The sequence below is a fragment of the Crocodylus siamensis genome, chromosome 5, assembly GCF_052110815.1.
Source record: "Crocodylus siamensis isolate JL-2025a chromosome 5, ASM5211081v1, whole genome shotgun sequence".
In the NCBI taxonomy this organism is placed as follows: Eukaryota; Metazoa; Chordata; order Crocodylia; family Crocodylidae; genus Crocodylus; species Crocodylus siamensis.
Window position 1 is genome coordinate 52,325,234 of NC_143399.1, and position 18,909 is coordinate 52,344,142.

Genomic DNA, 18,909 nt, shown 5'->3' on the forward strand with positions numbered 1-18,909 from the left:
GAATTCAACTGACTGTGTCCTTGAAAGGGGGGGGGTTTAAACTTTTGGTGACCTATAGTACTCTCTGAGCATGCTTAATTAGCTGATGCATATTTACCTCTCCGCCCTGCATACTTAAGTAGTTAATTATAATATACATGCGATACATGTAGTGATGTAACCACATGTATGCTTGTATGAAACGGAAGTGAGCTGTAAGAGTTCCTGTTTCTGCACACGTGCCCAGGAGGAAAAAGATAAATACAGCCTGCAAAATTCCTTGGTGGGTTCAGAGTAATCTGAGTTTTTGACTCTGCTCTGACCCTATTTGCAAATACACCTTTTGTGCCATCTAATGAGTGTGTGTCTGTGATTTTGGTGGCCTCCAGAGAAACGAGCCGCTTTTAAGCATCATTTATGTCCTATGCATTGCAGTCAGTCATTTCTGGTGGAGGATCTGTTCCCATTCCTCTGCAAAGGTGGGGTGCAGCAGCTAAGCTGCTTAGGCGTGAGGAGGGATAACTGACTGCCTGATGGAGAGGTCTACTGCAGTCTTTCCTTCCACCACACAAGTGGAACTACACCCATTTTGCTGCCTCTGTAGCCTTTTCTTAGGGATTACATGGCATACAGCCATATCAACATCGAGCATACGTTCAGTGAAGGCTTATCAGCTGTCAATAAATTTACACCCGGCTGGGTAAAATAAGACAGTAAAAACTGCCTCCCTATGTCAAAAAGTATGTTGTTTTTTAGCTGTACGTATCAGTAAAAATGGCCTGAAATATTTTCCTGCTATCTTTGTTATCAGTTTTCTTCTTCCTTTTTCCACAACAAATTTAATATAATAACAAAAAGAATCAAACCAAAGCTAGGCTGTTTAGTCACTCTGATGTATAGTCACTGCATAGTCATTTTAATATGCCAACTTGACCTCAAATAATAATGTATTAAAGGACGGAATCTAAACATTGATGTGTACAGCTTTAAAGAGCAGTGACACCAGCCAAAATTGTTTTGAAAGCTCACCGTTTCACACTGCTAGAGCATTTAAAATTTTTTAATCTGCATTTATTAGATTTTAGGCTGATGTTGAAATCTTGTCAGTACACAAAAGACTAGAGCATACCAATAAAAATGTGATTATCATCATTAATCTTTTATCAGTTATTCTGACACATGGTGATGAAAACCATTATCTGGTTAAAGAGGGACATGTCAATTAACCTTGTGTTGCCGGCACAAGGTGCCCGAGGGAGGCAACAATTGGGTTTGTTGCCCGGCGTGCGTCGCACCAAATAAACACACTGGGGGAGAAGCAGACAGAGTTTATTTGAGCTCAAGTAAAAGGCACAGGGAGACTGTGTTGTCTCAAATCCTGCACACCTAACCCTGCAACAGCGAGATCTTTATACCCCGGTCAGCTTCACTGTCAGTGTTTTTCCCCCGCTAGCCCCCCCCCGCTCCTCCCTTCTCCCTCCGAGCGGTGCCCTTGCATTCCACAGATAACAGTTTTAGCTTGCCTGCTTTCCAGAAGGACAGGAGATTTGCAGGCGCCTGAGAGAAAGGGTTGCAAAGGTTGGGCAAGTGGGGGCTTTGGCTCATCTGAGCCTGGAGCAGAAGGACTTCATCGACACTCGTGGTCTTCCATCTCTCTGAGTTACCCAGGGTTATGCCCAGTGTCACCAACAGCTCCCCACTTTGAGAATACTCAACAAAGTTTTGGCTGAGTTTTCTCATATTCTGAAGACAAAAAGTAATTAAGTGTTTGAGGCAATGCAAGGGTATAATGAGGCGCTCGGGAGGAGGATGCACAGACTTTGTGCAGGAGGGCGTTACAGCACGCAAATAAGAGGAGACTAATTAAACACAATACAACACTGGTGATCAGGAGGTTAAGGATGCCTGCTCCTAGGCCTCCGAGGTTGGGCAACCAGCTCCAGAGAGAATCAAAGACAGTGGGTTCACGTTCCTGACTTTTCCACAGCTCAAAAGCCTGTTCAGCTGACAAAATGTGTTTGTTTATACCTTGGGAATTTTCTGGGACATAAGTACAACATTCGTTCCCAATTAAAGCACATACCCCGCTCTGAGAAGCTGAAACATAATCTAGGGCCTGATGATTTTGAAGAGATAATAAACAAAGTTGATAAATCTCGGAGTTAAGGCTCTTTTCAATAGCTAAAGTGTCATTAGCAAATTTTGTAAGGAACGTAGAAAGTTGACGATATAGCTTGGCTAACCGGCCCACTCCGTACGCCAGGAGAAAGATCATGCCAAGTCTGTCTCATGATGAATCCAGTTCTTGTGTCCATCGACCTTTGCCGCTGTGTGGGAAACTAGTAGGACAGGGCGAGGTCCTTTCCACTTCTCTTGGAGGGGCTCATCCTTCCAGGTCCGAATGAGCATGGAATCTCCGGCTGTAACGAGTGGACTGGAGCATCCAGCGGAAGAGGCTGCAAGTCTTTAGTGTACCTATGGAGAGAAGAAAGAACAGCAGACAGAGAGCACATATACCATGACAAAATATTACATCCTATTTCCTACTCCCCTGCTAGAACCGGCGTCCCGTTCTTAGGCCATGCCCTTCCAAACATCATTTCAAAGGGGCTAAGCCCTAATCTTCCCTTGGGGAGGGGGCACGGATATGAAGCAAAGCAAGGGGCAAAGCATCGGGCCATCGCAGAGAGGCCTCCTGGCAGATCTTTGATAGATGACGCTTGAGGCCTGATTTGTACGTTCTACTACACCATTAGCTTGTGGTCGCCATGCAGTATGGAGTTTCCAGGGGATCTGTAAGGCATCTGAGATGTTTTGGATGATCTTTGAAGTGAAATGTGTTCCGTTGTCAGATTCCATCCACTGGGGAAGTCCAAAGCGGGGAATAACTTCCCGGACGAATTTTAGAACTACAGTCTTGGCTGTACAATTGCGACATGGAAAGGCTTCAGGCCATCCGCTGAATTGATCTATTATAACAAGGAGATACTTAAATCCTTGAGTTCGGGGGAACTCAGTAAAGTCTATGTGCCAAACCAGTCCGGGGCCTGGAGTAGGTTCCAAAGTGGCTGGAGGTGCTGAGAGACTGGGTTGAGGGTTATTCTTTTGACAAATCGAACAGCTGGCCTGTATTTGGGAGGCCAGAGGTTGAAGTCCAGAGGTTAGAAAATATTTGTTCACCAACTGAGTGACAGCTTCTTTTCCAGCGTGTGTAGTTTGATGTAGCCGTTGCAACACTGGCTGGGTCAGGCTCTTTGGTAGGAGGATCCTCCTGTCCGTGGAGCAGAGCCATCCCTTCTTTTCTTGGAGACCAAGCTTGTCAGCTAGTTCTTTTTCTTCATATGAGTACTGCGGATCTGGGAGCTCCCCCACTGATGGAATGAGAGCATGCATAGGGATGTCAGCAGGTCTCGGCGTCCTCAGGGTGGCAGCAATTTTAGCTTCTCTGTCTGCCCGGGCATTACCCCTGGCTACGTCTTGATCCTCTTTCTGATGTGCCTTACAGTGCATTACTGCCACTTCCGAGGGAAGTTGAACAGCTTCCAGGAGTCGGAGAATTTGGGGTCCATACTTCACTGGGGAGTCTTGGGCTGTCAGCAGTCCCCTTTGTTTCCATAGGCCAGCATGGGCATGCAGTACTCCAAAACCATACCTAGAGTCGGTATAGATGTTGACTCGTTTCCCTTTTGACAGTTCTAGTGCCCGGGTCAGGGCCACCAGTTCAGCAAGTTGAGCAGATGCTCCGGCGGGCAAACCCTTGGCCTCAACAACGTCATAGAGGGTCACAACAGCATAACCTGCCCTCCTTTGCCCTTCTACAACAATGCTACTGCCATCAGTGTACTACTCACAATCAGCATTCAGAAGTGGCTGATCCTGTAGGTCTGCACGGCTGGAGTACTGTGCATCAATGATGTCTAAACAATCATGCTCTTGTTCTTCCGTTTCAGGTAAGAGAGTAGCCGGGTTGAGGGAGGGGCAGGTTTGCAGAGTCACTTCAGGGTTCTCCAACAGCTTAGCTTGGTACCGAGCCACTCGAGCCTGGGTGAGCCAGAGACCCCCCTTCGCGTCTAGCAGAGCCTGGACCATATGTGGGGTATACACCTGCATGACTCCTCCCAGCATGAACTTTTCAGCTTCCTCAAGTACTAGGGCAGTTGCCGCAACTGCTCGTAAACACACTGGCCATCCCTTGGCAACTGGATCAAGCTGTTTGGAGAAATAAGCAACGGGACGTTTCCACGCCCCCAACAATTGAGTAAGCATTCCCAGAGCCATCCCTTTTCGTTCATTCACATACAATTGGAAAGGTTTAGAAAGGTCCGGTAACCCCAGGGCAGGGGTTTCCATTAGTTTCCTTTTTAGTATCTTAAATGCCTTGTTGGCTTCTGGAGTCCAATAAAAGGGGTCATGGTCTGCCCCTTTCACACAGTCATATAGTGGTTTTGCCCATAGTCCAAATTCAGGGATCCATATTCTGCAAAAACCTGCCATGCCAAGAAATACCCTGAGCTGCTTACGGTTGCTTGGGGTGGGAACCTGCCATATAGCCTCCTTTCGCTAGCTTGAAAGCTGGTGTTCCCCCTGTCTTATGTGAAATCCCAGGTATCGTACTTCGGGGAGAGCAACTTGAGCTTTATTTCGAGCCACCCGATATCCTCAAAGTCCAATAAAGTTCAGGAGGCTTACTGTGGCATTAAGGCAGGAGTTTAAATCTATGGCAGCAATTAATAAATCATCCACATATTGTAACAAGAGAACTTCATGCTCATTATTCCACTCCTCCAAGTCTTTAGCTAAGGACTGGCCGAAAAGGGTAGGAGAGTTCTTAAATCCCTGGGCTAATACTGTCCAACAAAGTTGTTTCTTAACCCTTTTTCTGTCCTCCCATTCAAAAGAGAATATCTCCTGAGAGGGGGGGGTCAACTGGAATCGTAAAGAAAGCGACTTTCAAATCAAGAACTGAGAAATGAGTATACTGCCCCCCCTACGGAGGCCAGCAAGGTATACGGGTTTGGGACGAGAGGATGAATAGTTTTAACCCGTTTGTTAACCGCCCTTAGGTCCTGCACCAGTCGATATGTGCCATCAGGCTTCAGTACCGGCAAGATAGGAGTGTTCCAGGCTGACTGACACTCTCGCAGTATGCTGTACTTTAGGAAACGGTCTGTAGTCTCCTGCAGTCCCTCTCTGGCTTCCCTTTTGATTGGGTACTGCTTGATTCATACTGGACCTTTTCCTGGCAGTAGTTGAATATTAATGGGGGTTTGATGTGTAGCCTTTCCAGGGACCCCCTCTGCCCACACCAAAGGGTATACCTGGTCTTCCCACTGGTTCCACTCCTGGGGAGCGTTCATGGCCGAGGGTTCAACCGTGAGGGTCATTATCCATGCATTTTCAGGGGGCAATGTGAGGGTTATTTTATCCTGGGTAAAATGCAGTGATGCACCTAATTGACAAAGCAGGTCTCGTCCTAGCAGGGGTGTTGGGCAATCTGGAAGGTAGACCAATTTGTGAGAAAGAGCCCGGTCTCCCAGAGCACATTCTGCAGGAGCATACACTGGGCACTGAGTCTTTTTTTCCCGTGGCACTCACCACAGTGAGAGAGTCTGCTACGGGAAGTTGAAGAGGTTGATTTACAGCAGTCCGGGCTGCCCCGGAGTCTATCAAAAAAATCAATTTCTGAATTCCCCACCCGCATTTTTACTCGGGGTTCCGGGGGTGGGGTGGTCCATTTCCCCCGACACCCCTACTCCTGTCCTTCAGCTGTCATTACAGGAGTACAGTCTCTCCCTTTCTCTGGGCAGTCATTCTTCCAGTGTTTCTCTTGCCGGCATAAGGCACACTGGTTCCGTCCCAGGCGTCTTTCTTGTGGGCCAAGGCACCCACGCCCATAACCCCTTATACCTCTGCCTCTCCCACCTTCTTGTGGCCTTTCTCTGACTCCGGCCTGTACTGCTGCTACTAGCATTCGAACTTGTCTCTTGTCCTTTTCTCCTTCTCTGAGAGTATACGCCCTGTTTGCAGTTTCCAGGATTTGTGCTACAGACATACCCATTAAGTCTTCCTTCTTTTGTAACTTCCTCTTTATATCAGGGGCTGCATGGCTAGTAAAAATACCCTTTATAATCGCCTCCGTCACCTGATCATCAGGGTCTGCATTGGTATTTTGCCGATGGTGTCTCGGATGCGCTGTAGGAATGCAACGGGACTTTCCTTCAGCTCCTATACTACTTCATACGGCTTTGCCCAATTATTATGTCGGACAGCTGAGTGCCTGAGCCCATGCATAAGTAGTTTTTTGTAAGAGGTAAGATGGGTATGATCCACAGGATTGTTAGGGTCCCATCTAGGGTCTGCTAGGGGAACCACATCTGCCGGAACAGGAACATTGACAGGATCCCTTTCATGCCTCCACTGTGCTTCTTCCCTGGCTTTGGAAATAACTTGATTCCACTCTACTTCAGATAATAAGGTTCGCATAAGGATATTACAATCATCCCAGTCAGGCTTGTGACTAGCTAAACATCCCTCAAAGACAGAGATAAACTTACTCGGGCTAGTTGAAAATTCTCCAGCCTGTGCTTTAAAAGCTGCCAGGTCCACCGGGTTAAAAGGTACATGGGTGTATACTTGCATGGTCTGAGCTGTACGCCCATCTGCCCCAGACCGGGCTATTACAGTTTCAGTAAGTAAAGGATAAAATCCCACTGAGGGAGGAATCTCTGGGACTGGGGGCATCTGACCTTTATATGGTGGAGGTGTTAAAGCCGAAGGGGACGCCGACTCTGGCATTACAGTAATGGGGGGGAATGCTGAGACTCAACACTAACAACTACTGATCCTATCGGAGTCAAATTACACTTCTGCAAAATATCTGTCTTGTTCCATAAAGCCATAAACAATTGTGCATACAAATGTTCATTCCACTTACCCGTCCGCTGACAAAACAGGAGTAATTGGAGAATTGTATTGTAGTTAATTGACCCTTCTGGAGGCCACCTTTCCTGATCCTCCAGTTGATATTGAGGCCATTTCACTGTACAGAACCTTTTAAGATCATTTTTAGTCATTAGATCTAACTTAAACAGTTTCCAATTAGTCAGAATGCATTCTAAGGGTGTACACCGTGCCCTGCCAACCATACTCTGTCCCTGCCCATACTCTAGGGAGACACTGGGCGTCCCCAGGTCTTAACAGACAATGCTCTGAGCTTATCCTACCTTATCCGAGGGACCGGTTCCACACCGTCGCCCACGATCGCTTCTCCACTATTAGAGCGCGTTGCACCGTTGTGCCCTCCGGGGTCAATCAAACCACGTCTCTGCCGAGGCCCCCGATGAAACCACTGGTGCGCGCTGGGCGTCGGTTGTTGCCGCAAGTCATCGACCCCAGGAGGGATCCGGGCAAGGCGAAATGTTAGCCTCGAGCCCCACGTTGGGCGCCAAAACTGTTGCCGGCACAAGGTGCCCGAGGGAGGCAACAATTGGGTTCGTTGCCCGGTGTGCGTCGCACCAAATAAACACACTGGGGGAGAAGCAGACAGAGTTTATTTGAGCTCAAGTAAAAGGCACAGGGAGACTGTATTGTCTCAAATCCTGCACACCTAACCCTGCAACAGCGAGATCTTTATACCCCGGTCAGCTTCACTGTCAGTGTTTTTCCCCCGCTAGCCCCCCCCTCCCTCCTCCCTTCTCCCTCCGAGCGGTGCCCTTGCATTCCACAGATAACAGTTTTAGCTTGCCTGCTTTCCAGAAGGACAGGAGATTTGCAGGCGCCTGAGAGAAAGGGTTGCAAAGGTTGGGCAAGTGGGGGCTTTGGCTCATCTGAGCCTGGAGCAGAAGGACTTCATCGACACTCGTGGTCTTCCATCCCTCTGAGTTACCCAGGGTTATGCCCAGTGTCACCAACACTTGCAACCTGGAAACCTTGGCATTTAGTTACATACATATTAAAGCAGAAACACACCTGGAACTCAATTATACAGGGATTTCTGGCACTGTGTTACTGACATAGGGCCCCTGATGTAGAAGGTGAATGAGTGGGTGGTTCTGACCATAGAAAACAGCTGCTGCTTCTCATTTGAGCTATCATGGGGGTCTGTCCTGATCCAAAACTATCAACAAATTCTGGGAAAAATCAATGATGAGTTGCTGGGGGATTCACAAATTCTGGCAAGCTTCCAACAGGAAAAAAACACCACTTTATCTCTTCCCTAAAGGAAAATTCTCAGAAAATTTAGCAAATTACACTTATTCGGGGGAAAGCTTCAGTGAACCAAAGCAATGGAATTGCATGTGCAAACATTTGGACTCATACATGACATTAACTTCAGACTCTTGTGCACACACAAACATAGATAATGTTGTGCACTCATGCATATATACAAGGATGACTTAATTCATGCATGCAGACTTTCAGAAATAATGTAGATACACACACAAGGATTCATGCATGCATGTATACATGTTTGCAGATGCACATAGAAGAGGGCATCCAGACAAAGTCACGCCCAGATGTAAACAAATACAGACATAAGCATGCAACAGCGGACACAACTGAATATTTGATGTCAAAATAAGGATTGTAAATCAGGAAAATCTGAGACAAAGATGCATGTTGCAGTAAAGAAGGAGCTGAGCATTATGAAAGCGGGGTTTGACAAAAGTACATTAATTCTCTCCACTCTCTGGATGCCATCCTAAACTCTGGCCACTCTACATCTAAACCCCAGGTACACTTTTAGAGATGCATATTCTTCTTTGTTCTACATTGCTAATCTCTGTATACCATCCCAGTAACATACATACTGGTACATTTTTACCATCCTGGGTAGGCCGTACATTACCCAGCGTGCTAGAATAAGGGCTCTGCTCTCACTGAGTAGAAGCCTGTCCAGAGCCAGCAGCAGACCTGCTTAGGGGAGGGAATAATCCTGATGCCATGGACTGCAATATTGCCCTGTCTGGTCAGTAGGAATTTTGGCCAGGGCTGGGGTCCAGTGTTGACAGCTTTAGAAAACAGAATTTCTCCAGACAAACCCCAACAAGTCACTGAATGTTGCAAAGGAGACCGATATTGTGACCAAACAGTACAACTAATGATATTATGTCATGTTGGGGGAAAAAACAATCTCCTGAAAGAGCTTCAGTCAGAGTTAGCAATGCTAAAGGCAGCCCCCAGGAAATGCCACACCTGTGCCTCCACGGTGAAAGGCGAGGATGGTGCACCAGAAAGCCTCAGCCCCTGCTGCCTTGTGGGTGACCCTGTGGAGGGGACAGGCCAGGGAAGCTGTCCCTCAGAGAAAAGTACCTGGCTTGGGAGACAACGCAGGGGCCAGGAGGACCTGAGGCCCAAGACCTAAGGAAGAGTGAGGCCTAGTGAGCAGTGTGGATGAGAGCATGAGGTCGAGTGAATACGAGTAGGGCCTAGGAGGAGGCCTGACTGAGAGCAAGGCCCAGGTACATCGACAGACACCTGAGGCCTGAGTGGGCCATGGGCCGAGTTGGGAGTCCAGGCACATCAGCAGACATCTGAGGCCCACAGGGCAGAAAGCCCCATGGCCCCAGTGGAGGGGCACAAGTTGCAGCCCCAGTGAGGGGACATGTCACCCAGGCCCATTTACGGACCCCTGAGGCCAAGTTGGGCCAGAGGCCAAGTGCAGCCCAGTTAAGAGGCCAGGGGCAGACCAGGACAGAAGCTGGATGGAGGGGACAGGCACCTCCTGAAGCTCCTTGTCACCAACTGGGAGCAGCAGAGGTGCCAACCTGTGGCTGTTCCAACCCAGCTCAGTGTACTGCAGAGGAGCTGGTTGGGACAAAAGTGATGCAAAAAGAGGCTCGTTTCTTTGGAGGCTCGTGAAAAGAATCTCAGACACACACTTATTAGCAGCACAAAAGGTGTATTTGCAAATAGGGTCGGAGCAGAGCCAAAGGACTCAGATTACTCCGCACCCCCGAGGAAATTCTCAGCTGGCATTTTATCCCTTTTCTCCTGGGCATGTGTGCAGAAACAGGAACTCTTACAGCTCATTTCTGGTTCATACAAACATGTGTTGAATTAAAAAAATCGTGGTTCGTTTCTCGGGAGGTGGAAAAAACTTTCAGCTACAGACACACTTTATTAGCAACACAAAAGGTATATATTTGCAAATAGGGTCAGAGAGAGAGACAAAAGATCAATCACTCTGCCCCCGGGCACAATCATTAGCAGGCTTTTATCCCCTCTCTCCTGACCACGTGTGCAGAAGGAGGAATTTTTACAACTCATTTCCGGTTCATACAAACATATATGTAAACATGTCGCTTCATACGTCCCATGTGCATTATAATTAACTACTTAAGTATGCGGGGCGGGTAGGCTTAATATGCATTAGGTTATCACGCGTGCGTAGATGGGACCCAAGGTTACTCAAGGTTCAACCTGAAGGCAAAAATGGCATTTGCTCTTATCTTAGCCTAGGAATGTGAGGGTCATGAAAGAAAGTGTGATTTAGTGTAACAAAGAGACAGTAAATTTGCAGGACAGAGAGGGAGTGATACCTTAGTACAAAGGGCCTTTGGTGGTTTTTCCCTTCAATTTCCAACCCCCCCCTTCCCTCTCCCATTAAGGAGACAAGGAGGGGTAGCAGCTGTGTTTTTTTTTTCTAAATCTGCTATTGATAATGCATTTTTAATAATATTTCTAACAATATCCCCCCTCGAGATGCTTTCTGATCTTTACTTCATTCGGGCATATCAAGATAATTACGAGGAATTTTTCTGAGGACCATGACCTTTGCAGCAGTCTGTGCTTTTAGAGGGACTGCTGCGACCTGCATTCCTTCTACTGTGGTGGTTATCAATCTAGTGAGACAAGGAATAAGGCAAGGGATAAAAATCAAACCAGTTAGAGCACACAAAAGCACAAACCCTACCTTTTTCCACCAGGGTCCTCCAAATAATTGAAACCACCAGTCCTTATTCCATGTGGTTTCCCACGTTTGTATTGGTACATGGGCTATTTTTCTAATCTCTTTGGCAATCTCTAAGACTGCTTTCCCGTTGTCATCTATTTGGAGGCAACAATTAGAAAGGTTGAGCTTTCCGCAGACTCCGCCTTCCTCTGCAAGTAAATAGTCTAAGGCCATCCGATTTTGGTATATGGCTGCTCTCATCTGAGAACTTTGTCGGGCCAATAACTCGAGAGCAGTGGCGGTCTGGTTAGTAATTACTTCCAAGACTGCCTGCAACCGGATGATTCTATTCAGCATATATATTGGTGTCCGGTATCCCCAACTCCCATCATTAGCCCATGTAGCTGGTCCATAATACTCAATAATCCTCTGAGGAGGCCACTCATCCTTCTTCCACTTTTGGGAGCTACCCTGTGTCAAACTTACATCAATACTTCTCTTGGCCCTTTTCCAATCATCATACAAAGAGACTCCTAGCTTATTTCCAACCTCAGACGGTAACAAAAAGAAAGCTGGTACAATTACTCCCATATAGCAAGTTCCTGTCCACCCCTGTGGTAGTATTGTATAGGCCCGTCGTCCGCAAATCCAATAGTATCCTCTTAAGGCCCTATTTTCTCTATTGGTGGCATTTGGAGGGGCCCAACCATAGGGCATCTCGGGAAACCCCAAGCCTCCTTCTGGACCCAAAGGACCAGCAACTGCGTGGCCTCCTTTCATGGAACATTCCCATAGCCCATCCTGGTTCTTGTCTGTACAATCTGTCCGATCATCACTTTGATTTGTGGCACTCCAATACTTATTAAACCACACAATTGTTCCATTGGGATGCTGCCACACTAGCCGATTATACCCTGGGCTATTAGGATAATAAAGCCGTTCTAATCTTGTAAGGTTCATCCACCTTACTTTTAAAGTCCATATGCAACGGCTGTGTCCCAACCTTTTTCCTGTACCATTATTACTGATGCAATACTCTCCTAACGCCACTTGGGAAAGTTCCCAACTGTGGTTCTCATCCCATTTTTGACTAGTACTTTTAACATCTGCCTTACTACTTACTAGCCATTTCGGGGCCAAAGGAAAAGCCCTCCAAGGCCACTGGCCTCTGGCCTCCCGAAGCCCCCCACAGGCCCAGCAGTTGGTAAGATTAAAAGTACCTGCAATTCTTTCCATCATATCAACATACAAATTTGTCCCTTGGGGAGCAATTTGGGAAAGCGAGGGTGTGAGCCAGCGGTTAAGGCTGCTCAATTCTGCTTCTTTCATTATGCAGATAACAACAAGGCACATTAAGATTCCCACCATATTTTCCCTTTTACTTTCTTGTCTAATTTTCTGAGCTTTGATTAAGCCGTCTCAGGCGCACTTGGAGATCACCAGTAGGTTCACAGCTCCACTTGCTGGCTTCTTGTTCCGAAGACGACTCAGCTTCCGGAGTGAGTTCGTCTTGGGAGATGTTGTCCTCTGACGCTTGTGGATGTCGTTTCACACGGGTATGGTGTATCCAACGATCATGGCCAGTAATCTTTACAGCGGTGTGGGTTGTTAGAAGTACCTGGAAAGGGCCACTCCACCTCTCAGTCAAAGGCTCCTTTTTCCACCGCTGCACCAAGACCCAGTCTCCCGGGGAGAAGTCATGTACCGGTACATCTAAAGGCAGACGCTGAAAGGAGGCTGCATACCTGTGAAGAGAAAACAAGACAGACTGCAAGGCAATAACATATGTATGAAGTTCACTATTACCTAATTCAAAAGTTACATTCTCTCGCATCCCAGGAGGTAAGACTCGAGGCGGCTTGCCAAACATAATTTCATATGGGGTCAATTTGAGGCCCCGTCGGGGAGTGTTTCGAATGCAAGTAAGAGCTAGCGGCAATGCTTGAGGCCACTTAAGGCGTGTTTCAATACAGATTTTGGTGAGCAAAGTCTTTAAAGTTCTATTCATGCGTTCCACTTGTCCTGAACTCTGTGGTCTCCATGGTGTGTGTAGTTTCCAAGTAACCTTGAGAGCTTGTGCGACTTCTTGAACCACTCTTCCCACAAAGTGTTGTCCTTGATCCGACTCGATGGACTCAGGCAGGGAATACCGGGGAATGATCTCCTGTAACAAATACTTCACTACTGCAGCTGCAGTGGCAGTCCTGGTGGGCCAAGCCTCGACCCAACCAGAGAGCTGGTCTACCATGACAAGTAAAAACCCGTGATGTCCGGATCGTGGGAGCTCGGCAAAATCAATCTGCCATGCCTGTCCAGGGTACGCTGCCCAGGGTCTACCTCCCATTGGCACAGGGGGTTTCCTTCGAGGGTTTACTTTCTGGCATGTAATGCACCTGGTAGCAATGCGCTGAGCTTCTACATATAGCCCTGGGGCTACTGCTTGGCGGATCATTAGATCACCCATGGCCAAACCTCCCATATGGGTTCTTGCATGGAGCTGTTGCAGCACCTCCCGAAGCAATGGCCTGGGTATCATGACTTTCCCTCCTGGTACTATCCACCACCCCTGGGAGTTCTTTTCTGCACAAGCTTTCTGTGCAAATTTATCTTCTTCAGGGGAATACTGTGGGACTAAATCCTGAACGTATGGCCATATGGCATGGGACATAGCCTGCTTGGATACCTCTTCCGCTTCTCCCCCAATAAATGCAGCTTCCTTTGCTGCTGCATCAGCCTTTGCATTTCCAAGCTTATGCTTTTTCTCAGCAGCCTTCCCATGGGCCCGCACATGAATGACTGCTACCTCTTTAGGCTGGTGGAGTGCCTCTAGTAGTTTGATAATCTGGGGGCCATTAGCAATCTTATTCCCAGAGGCAGTAATGAAACCCCTTTCTTTCCACAATAGTCCGTGCGCATGGACTGTAGAAAAAGCATAGCGAGAGTCAGTGTATATATTAACTCGCTGGTCTGTCCCCAGCTGTAATGCTCGGGTGAGCGCAGTGAGTTCTGCGGCCTGTGCCGACCATGAGCTCGGCAATGACTCCCTCCATACTACCTTATCCAAGGTTACCACTGCACATCCTGTTCGTCTTTTTCCATCGATGACAGAGCTGGAGCCGTCCACAAAGTATTCAACATCTGGGTCTTCAATTGGGTCCTCAGCAAGATCAGGTCGCACCTGCGTGGTCTGATTCAGGACCTCAAGGCAGTCATGCGTCGGTTGCCCTGGCTCCGGCAGCAAGGTTGCAGGGTTTAAGGCTGTAGTATGTTTGAAAGTAAGTCCTGGATTAGAGAGCAAAAATATCTCATACCGTGATTGTCTGGAGGGGTTAAGAAATTTCCCTCCCTCAGTCCCTAGGATCTGGGGAACTCCATGAGGAGTGAGTATTTCCATATCCGCACCCATGACTATCTTCTGGGCTTCTTCAACAACCACTGCTGTGGCTGCCACAGCCCGAAGACAGGCTGGCCACCCGAGTGCAACTGGATCTAGAACCTTTGAATAATATCCCACGGGTCTCCAGGTCGGGCCCGATGGCTGTGTCAGCACCCCTGATGCAACCCCTCGATTCTCATGAACATACAGTCGATATGGCTTTTTACTGTTTGGGATGGCTAAGGCTGGGGGCTGGGTTAATGCTGCCTTCAGCAGATCAAAAGCATGCTGCATTTCTTTATTCCATTTCCATTTAGTGAGACTCTCCTTAGTCAGGGATTCGTACAGTGGTCTAGCCTTCCCACCGTAATCTGGTATCCATAGTCGACAGAACCCAGTTAGCCCTAGGAATGCTCGCAGCTCCTTGGGTGACTTAGGTGGGGTTAGACCTTGAATCGCCTGTATGCGATCTGCACTCAGGGCTCTGACTCCTTTTGAGAGCTTATATCCCAAAAATGTGACTTCAGGCTGACATATTTGGGCTTTTTCTCTAGAGACTTTATATCCTTTTTTTCCCAGAGTGTTTAGGAGTGACCTGGTGGCTTCCTCGCAGAGCTGCAAGTTTGGGCTTGCAACTAGCAGGTCATCCACATACTGGAGGAGAGTCACTGCGGGGTGTGATCCCTTCCACTCCTCCAAGTCCTTCTGAAGGGCAAGTCCGAAAATATGGGGGGCTGCTATAAATCCTTGTGGAAGAACTGTCCACATGAGTTGGGCTTTATGGAAAGTATCTGGATCCTCCCATTCAAAAGCAAACAATTTTTGACTCTCTCGGTGAAGAGGAATAGAGAAGAAAGCATCTTTCAAATCTAGCACTGAAAATATTTCAGCTTCCCCCGGTACTTGTGTCAAAATCGTGTGAGGGTTCGGGACTACAGGATGGTCTGAAAGGACCTTCTTATTTACTGCCCGTAAGTCTTGGACCAGTCTGTATGAGACCCCATCTGCCTTCGGCACTCCAAGAATGGGGGTGTTACAGGGTGAAGACCCTTCCACTAGCCATCCGTACCTCTTGTATTTCTCTATTAACGGCTTGAGTCCAGCTCTGGCCGCTTGGCTGAGTGGGTACTGCTTTACCCGAACGGGCCCCTCCCCATCCTTGAGTACGATCCTTACCGGGGAGACGAACTTAGCTCGCGCAGGGGTTCCATCAGCCCATACTGAGGGGTCTACTCCAGTCATGTGATCTTCTGGACTTACTGCAGGGCGTCGGTCCTCCAGGAGAGCCATCTGATAGTTCGAGCTCTGCTTGACAGGTAGCTGGACCACCATCTGATCGTCTCTGAAAAAGATCTCAGCTTGCAATTTTGTGAGTAAGTCCCGCCCAAGGAGTGCAACCGGGCAACTTGGAGAATACACAAAGGAGTGCTCGAGCAAATGGTCCCCCACCTTGGTGAGGAGTGGTTTACAAACAGGGAGTCGAGTTTGCATTCCCTCAATCCCTTCTACAAGTACATGCTGTTCACTAGTTCCTGCACAGGGGGGTTTTTCTGGAATCATTGAAAATGTAGCCCCAGTATCCACCAAGGCTTCAAAGTTTTTGCCACCAACCCTAATGGTTACCATGGGATCTTCTCGGGCTCCAACCCGAAGGGTAGTGGTCTTAGATCCCTGTCCCCTTCATTCTGAATCCTCACCCTTGTCTTCTGCCCGCATGAGGTGACCTCTCGGTTCCCCCTCTCTCTTCTCCTTCAACTTCGGGCATTCCCTCTTCCAGTGTCCTTTCTCCTTGCAATAAGCACAAACATCTGCTCCCACTCTTTCTCCCTTCCTCTTCTGTATCCCAGCCTTTCCAGGGTTCCCTCCAGTTATAGCAGCTGCTAGTGCTGCCATCTGTCGCTGAGCCTTTTTATCCTCCTTGCGCTCCTGCACTTGCTCACGATTCCCATACACCTTATATGCAATTTCCACCAGCTCTGAAATCGGTTTCCCAGCACCTCCCTCAGTTTTCTGTAACTTCTTACGGATATCAGCAGCAGATTGACCAATAAACATAAGATTTACCATGCGCTGGTTATCTGGGGCTTCTGGATCCAGATCCGAAAACCTGCGAAACGCCTCATACAGCCTCCCAAGGAAAGCTGAGGGATCCTCCTCTCTTCCCTGTCTCACCTCATACAATTTAGACAGATTGGTAATCCAAGGCACTGCCTTTCCCATTGCTTCCACTATAATTCCCAAATACCGTGCACTCAGCTCTCTGCCCTCTGCAGTATGATTGTCCCATCTCGGCTCTTCTACAGGGTAGGTATCACGCAGAGTACGACCAGCAGCACCCTCTGACTCAACTCTGGCTGCCGCAATACGCTCTGCTGTACCTAACACTAATCTCCTCTCCTCCGGAGTTAGGAGGGTCTGGAGCATCATCTGGACATCAGCCCAAGTGGGTCGATGAGTCTGCCCAATAGATCGAAACAAATCCCTCATCTTTTCAGGGTCTTCACGAAAAGAGGGGCTCTGATTTTTCCAGTTAAATAAATCTGAAGTGCTAAATGGGGTGTAGACAAAAGTTGCAGTGCCTCCTTCCCCAATAACCTCTCGCATCGGACAGTTCAACACCGGCTGTGACTCTACAGGCTTGCGCAAATAATAACCCTTATTTCCTGATTCAGATGAGGCACTTGGCTGAGGCTCACGCTCTAACTCATTAGGTATGCATTGGTACGTCGGTGGTGGTCTCTCTAAGGGAGGGGGCGGTGGTGCAGAAGGACTGGATGCCGAGGAGGCGTCTGACTCATCTTCGCTACCCGACAGGGCAACCGGAGCACGGGTCCGGTACTCAGCCAATTCAGAATCCCCCCCCTCATTAGACTCAGGAAGTACAGGCGGCCCCCCCCGAGCCTTTTTCTTAACAAGCATCACATGAGACTTTGCTAAGTAATTCTTAATCCAAGGTGGCTGATTTTGAACCACCCACAACCAACAATCAATATAAGGAAACTGATTCCAATACCCATTTTGCATAACAATTTCATGGATAGCTATCACTTCTTTTAGCACAAAGGATCCTTTCGGGGTCCAGTGGACCCCAAATGTTGGCCACTCGAGTTGACAAAACTTAGTTAAATCACCTTTTTTCATTTTTATTCCATAATCGGCCGGCCTTGCAAATTTATTAAAATGACGTAATAAGACTTTTAGAGGGGTATCAATATTGTTTTCTACACGAGAGCTATTCGTACCCATTTGCCCACAAAAATGCGCCCAATGCACACCAAATACCAAAAAGATCTCAACAACAGATGATTTACAATGAGAGCTAAGCCTAGAATTTCTCAGCAAACTTACACATCCTTTGTTTTAGATCCGTACACCAGATTGGGCAAAGGGAATTCGTATACTCACTCAGATACCCCAGAGATCTCAATCCAAATTCCAAAGTGTGTCTGCCTCTCCAGAAACTCAGAATTTACATAGGATACTTCCTTTAACTTCCCGGATATTTGGACTTAAACCTCAAATACCAGGGTGAGTCCAAAGTCGGCTCGGTGTGCACAAATCCCTGGTACCGGAGGTGCTCCGTCACTGAATTCCGGGGTAGTCCTCGAGAAGCCCCACGTTGGGCGCCAATTGTTGAATTAAAAAAATCGTGGTTCGTTTCTCGGGAGGTGGAAAAAACTTTCAGCTACAGACACACTTTATTAGCAACACAAAAGGTATATATTTGCAAATAGGGTCAGAGAGAGAGACAAAAGATCAATCACTCTGCCCCCGGGCACAATCATTAGCAGGCTTTTATCCCCTCTCTCCTGACCACGTGTGCAGAAGGAGGAATTTTTACAACTCATTTCCGGTTCATACAAACATATATGTAAACATGTCGCTTCATACGTCCCATGTGCATTATAATTAACTACTTAAGTATGCGGGGCGGGTAGGCTTAATATGCATTAGGTTATCACGCGTGCGTAGATGGGACCCAAGGTTACTCAAGGTTCAACCTGAAGGCAAAAATGGCATTTGCTCTTATCTTAGCCTAGGAATGTGAGGGTCATGAAAGAAAGTGTGATTTAGTGTAACAAAGAGACAGTAAATTTGCAGGACAGAGAGGGAGTGATACCTTAGTACAAAGGGCCTTTGGTGGTTTTTCCCTTCAATTTCCAACCCCCCCCTTCCCTCTCCCATTAAGGAGACAAGGAGGGGTAGCAGCTGTGTTTTTTTTTTCTAAATCTGCTATTGATAATGCATTTTTAATAATATTTCTAACACATGTATGTGATCACGTCACTTCATCCATCGCATGTATATTATAATTAACTACTTAAGTATGCGGGGCGGATAGGCAAATATGCATCAGCTAATTGCGCACGCTCAGAAAGTTCTCTAGGTCACCAAGAGTTGAAATCCCCCCCCACTTTCAAGGACACAGTCAGTTGAATTCCAGCTTCTGTAATCTGCATGAGAAGGACCAGGGGGAGGCCGAAAGAGTGTGGGGGAGGGAGTGATTTAGCATAAGAAAAACTAGCAAGGCTGGCCAAGGAAAAAAAAGTCCTTGGCAGTGTTTTTTCATATCAGGTACGAGATGCAAACTGTGCAGTTCTAACAACACTCCATTTCTAACAATATTCTAACAATACTCCATTTACTGTGCATTTCTAAC